General features: G+C 33.2%; 1 non-coding gene across 1 annotated transcript; it reads right to left on the bottom strand.

The window, feature by feature from the left end:
• Positions 1–4518: 4518 nt before the first annotated feature.
• Positions 4519–4626, bottom strand: LOC131183514 (small nucleolar RNA R71). The gene has a single exon (XR_009151565.1). It is a non-coding gene; the product is annotated as a small nucleolar RNA R71 (small nucleolar RNA).
• Positions 4627–5764: the final 1138 nt, after the last annotated feature.

Below are 5764 nucleotides of genomic sequence, written 5' to 3'. Positions count from 1 at the left end.
CATTTGTCACAAGCTCGGTTAGACCGACATCTTGAGAAGATAGGTCTAAAATATTGTAATGAATGGCTCTAGTGCTAGTGGGAGATTGTTAGTAGTATGCCCTAGAGCATATCATTTAGTATGTATCTTGTACATATTTTTAATAATAAAAGGCATTTCCACTTTTCCGTTTACATAATATATTTATGTGTAATAGAAAAGGTCCATTGATATTTTGTTAGAAATATTATTCTTAAGTTGTTAAGAATATGAGTGACAATATTTCTAGCACAAAGTATCATAAATAGGTTCACAATCGAGGATACTTCATAATAAGGACATGACTTATCCAGAAAGATTGTATTCATGTTTGTTCCCAAGTTATTTATATGAGATATAAATAAGATGGAATGGTGAGTATCATGCCATATAACAAACTTGATAGGCACTTATAATTTATAAGTATTCCGAACCAGTGACACTTATGACAAGCAAATGGAGTTTACTCTTGTCAATGTTTTGTCATAAATCATATCAGTGCATATAATCTTTAGACCTGAGATAGAACAGTTATCTTGTATATAGGTAGTTTGAGTTTGATACTGCTTTCATACTTGTACTATGTATGGGTATATGGGCATGTGTTGGCTCCTGCTAGTTATATATGGAGGTAGGTGTTGATCAAGATGGAATCTGTTCCTCTAAGTAAATAGAGATAAAATCCTATGTTCATTTAATTATTCTTGATGTTTCAAGTTCCTGGCCAGGACAGATAGATTTATTCAGAAAAGAGTTTCTGATGAGAAAAATAAGAGTTTCTGATGAGAAAAATCTTTTAATCAAGAACTGGAATTAAAAGAGAACATAATATTCATAGCAAATGGAGTTTGACATAAACCATGACTCCAGCTTGAGTTGGGATTTTGTAACAGAGAGATTCTAGTGCATGGTAACATATGATTATAGGTTCATTTAAGGTAAACCTTATTACTAATTGGGTGGCCATGGCATGCTATGCTAGGTGTTAACCATGGTCTATGAGGTTCATAAAATGATTTAGAGAAATCATTTATGGTAAGAAAGAGTTCTGATGATATTAAGAGTTGATATCATGTCTCATTGCCAATTAGTGATGAGCCTAGTAAGTCACACACATACACAAGTTATCACCTATTTAAATATGATTTAATTAATTAATTAAAGAGTTTAATTGATTAATTAAATAGATTTGGTTTGCAATTAAATTGCAAAGTCCCTAGCATGACTTGAAACCAAATCTAGATTATTGGATGTGTAGTACAAATTAAAATTATATTTAAAGTGTTTAAATATGAATTTAATTGATGAGAAATTAATTAATAGAGATTAATTAATTAAATTATATTTGATATAAATTAATTAGAAGAAGAAAATAATTATTTTGGGTTAAGAACTCAAAATTAAGACACAGGGGCATTTTGGTCATTTCACAGTGTGACACGTGGCACCATGAGATGGTGACACATGGCATAACACATAAGCTTGCCAAATGTTTTTTTAATCATGTAAGATGATTAAAATCAAGATTAAATATAGGTTTGACACTTGGCACAATGTGATTGGGTCACTTAAACCTAGAGCTAATCAAAAGGTGACATGTGGCTAGGGTTTAATGTGTTAACCTAGCTATTTAAGTGTGGTTATGAAAAGAAAACATAACCAGTAGCCTCTCCTCTCAATTGTCACGCCACTTTGAGCCTCTCCAGCTATTTCTCTTCATCTCTCATCAATTCAAAGAGATTAGCCATCAATCTCTTGAATTAAGAACACTAGAAATTGTTTCTAGTGTCCTGTTTACATCTCTAATCTCTTAAAAGGCAGAACTTGAATTTCTAATTAATAGAAAAGGCTTTAGAATCTGTTCAAGGGCTGCCATAGGTGTTCTTGGTGTGGACAAGCTAGAGGGACAACATCTGGTATCCTGAAGATGAATCTCAAAGGCGCAAACACGCTGCAGCACATCAAGAGGTTAGTGTAATCGTTCTTGATTTAATCTAGGGTTCTAAAATTAATCTGATTAATTTTAAAATCTTAAATGGCAAATACATATCCAAAAACATATTAAAAGAGTTTTAATATGTTGTTTATCATTGAAATCAAATAGATAAAAATAAATCTTGCATGGTGCATGTGACCCTAGGTGAAAAATTTTTGAATTCAATGGTATAATCTTGTGTTTTTCACGCTTCCGCTCCTTCAGCCGAAACCTGCAGAGCCTATGCAACTCGCTTGTGCACCTTTACGAAAAACTTCTGAAGCTTACCAAAATGTGCCCGGGGACCTGCATGGCTATGCAAATTTGTTTTTACTCATCCTTTCCAGAGTTAACTCTACACAAGATCCTACATAGGCACTGCAGCTCCTGCACAGTCTGTGCAGCTGTGTATAAAAATTAGAAGAAATTTTGAGAATTGCCGAAACTTGCACAGGGTGTTGCACAGCCTATGCACCTTCACGAGAGAAAGCCTGAATAAGCCGAAACCTGCAGAGCCTATGCAACTCGCTTGTGCACCTTTATGAAAAACTTCTGAAGCTTACCAAAATGTGCCCGGGGACCAGCATGGCTATGCAAATTTGTTTTTACTCATCCTTTCCAGAGTTGACTCTACACAAGATCCTACATAGGCACTGTATAGTCTGTTCACTTCCTCATTAATTGGCTGAAGAAGAAAATATTCTCACACATATAATAACTTCACCTCACACCATTTTTTGACAATTCTAGGGTTTTTGTTAGGGGGTATCTAAGCATCATTACATCCCTTTTGGCTACAAGAAGAATAATAAGAAGAAAGAATTAAAGGAAGGAAAAAGACAAAAAGAGGAAGAACACCATTTTTCACTCACCAGCTGAGATTTTGGCTCTTCTTCACGAGATTCTTCATGCCAAATATCGGTTTCTTAGTTTTAAGTTTACTTTTCATGTTTTATTTCTTCTTCTACATAAAATCTCTTGTAATGAACATGGATTGTGAGTAGTTTTCTATGATTTAAGAGTTAGGGATGAAATATTTGAATTATTTTTATGGATTAAACTAGGTTAGTCTCAATTTAATGAAATTTATGAGGTTTAATCCATTTTTTTTGTGCTTATTTACATGTTTAGTCAAGGGCCCCATTAAGTTATATTCTTAATCCTTGGTTGAAGGACCGAAATGAGAAAACTAAGTGATAGATAATAAAAAAATTAGACTTAATCAGCTTAGATCTAGAAATAGACTAAGGATTAAAAGGGTTTTACAAATTGATTAAAGATTTTAATAGGTCTTGATTAATTTTAAAACTCCACAAAAATAGGATTTAATTAACCAAGGCACTCTTTGATTCATTCAAAAAGAGATTTCAAAGAATTTTAAAATTAGTCTCCTTTAAACCCATAAATTTCATAGATTGGGTTAACTAGAAAAATTCCAAATTGACTTGAATATAAACCCTTAACTCCGAAATCATCTTTTATCAATTGTTGCTTGGAATTTTACTTTTGAGTGCTTAGCTTAATCTTATTTTATCAATTTTTTGTTATTAATATTAACAATTTCTTTATTTAGCCAATTATTAAATTAGTCATTATTTGAATTGAGTTTTGCATTTTCATACCTTAAATTTCAAATTCCCAAATTTTTTTTATTTGTTTGATTAAAATACAATTTTAACATAGTTTATTTCATATCAAAAGTTCAATTAAAAATACAACTTTTCAAGGGAATGATATCTTTTTTATACTACTTGAATGACCCGTGCACTTGTGGTTGGGCCACAACAAGTTTTTGGCACCGTTGTTAGAGAGTTTTTTATTTAAGATTGAATTCTTGATTATTTTAATTTATTTTAGTTTTTACTTTTACATTATCTTTTCACTTTGTGTTTTAATGTTCTTTTTAGATGCTTTTTAATCTTTTATGAGAAGAGCAAAAAGTACAAGTGACACATCTCTTTTGTACAATCCTGAAACTGAGAAGTTTTATAGAGCCAACAAGAAACAAATCAGAAGAAGAAAAGAAGCTTTGAGAACAGTAAAAGTTGAGACAGAAATGGCTGAGGAAAGAGTTAGAATTGGTAGTAGTGGTAATGGTGTAAACAATCAGAACAATGAGAATGCTGCTTATAGGAAAGAAGTTATTAATACTAATGTGCCTAGGGGAAGTATGATGGATCATGCATTCCCTCATTTTGATGATTTGAGAGACAGCATTGCAAGACCAAGAATTGATGCAAATAGCTATAAGATAGATTTTAGGGTGCTTCAAATGATTCAGAATTCTCAATTTAGAGGTCATCCTTCAAAAAATCCTCATAGCCATCTTAAAAAGTTCGCTATGTATGTGATATGCAAAAGCAACCAGGAGTATCTAATGACGCGAGGAGGCTGAAATTGTTTCCATTCTCTTTGAAGGATACAACATTAGATTGGCTTGATTCTCTACCTCACAATTCAATCACAAATTAGGATAATCTCACTAATGCATTCCTTGCCCCATATTTCCCACCTGAAAAAACTCAAGAATTAAGGAATCAAATAACTGCTTTTTAACCTAGAGAGGATGAGACTCTTTATGAGTCATGGATGAGATGGAAGGAATTAGAGAGACAATGTCCACATCATGCCATTCCTATATGGATGATAAATAAGAATTTCTACACAAATGTTACTCTTATAATTAAAGGGATCATTGATGCTCAAACTAGAGGAGAGTTCATCATGAAACATGAAGATGAAGCTTATGAGCTTTTGGAGAAATTTGCAAACAATACTCATCTTTGGAGTAGTCCAAGAGGGCCAGCTCCAACTCAAAAGAAGCAAGTAGCTGGGATGTATAAACTTGATCTATTCAACATGATCAATGTTAAATTTGATGCACTCACCAATGTCCTTACTAAGAAAATGGAGGATTTAAGTATGCTAGTCACTTCATCATCTTCTGGAAGTTCTCAACAAGTTGCTCATGCAGAAGGAACAATGAGTTATGAAGTTGATTATGGAGAACAAGTTTCTTATTTTGGAAATTATGGGCAAAAGAATATGGGAAATCCTTATTCTCAAACATATAATCAAGCTTGGAGGAATCATCCCAATTTTTCATAGGGAAATCAACAAAATCAAGCTTCAATTCAGAACTTTCCACCATAGCAACAAGGGCATCCATACCAGCCGAATAGGCAACCACCACTTGGTTTTCAACAAAGGAATACAAATCCTGCACCTCTACTAAGACAGCGAGAACAAGGTTCTACAATTGAAGCTTTGCTATAACAAATTCTTGTTAACCAAACTAAGCATGATGAAGAGATAAAAGAGATGAAAGCAAGGCTAGAGCAAATGTAAACACACAATAGGATGCTGAAAAACTAGATTACACAGTAAGCAAGCTCTTCAGGTACAAAGTTTATAGGAAAGCTTCCAAATCAACCAGAAAACCCAAGGGAACATTGTCAAATCATCCCATTAAGGAGTGGGAAGGTAGTAAACAATGAAAAATTAGAGAAAAGTGAGAAGAGAAAAAATGAGAAAGATGTTGTAGGAGATGAAAAACAAGAGAGTGAAAAAAAAGAGGGTTCAAGAAAAAGTAAAGCGGGGTTGAAGAGAAAGAGGAGAAGTATATACCTCCAGAGTCTTATAAGCCATAGCTTCCCTTTCCACAAAGGTTTCAAAAAGCAAGATTGGGCAAACAATTTGGGAAGTTCTTAGAAGTTTTGAAGAAGTTGTACATCAATGTGCCTTTTATTGATACTATTTCCCAAATGCCTT

Source organism: Hevea brasiliensis, chromosome 9 (genome assembly GCF_030052815.1).
Source record: "Hevea brasiliensis isolate MT/VB/25A 57/8 chromosome 9, ASM3005281v1, whole genome shotgun sequence".
Taxonomy (NCBI): domain Eukaryota; kingdom Viridiplantae; phylum Streptophyta; class Magnoliopsida; order Malpighiales; family Euphorbiaceae; genus Hevea; species Hevea brasiliensis.
This window is presented reverse-complemented; position numbering and strand designations above follow the sequence as displayed.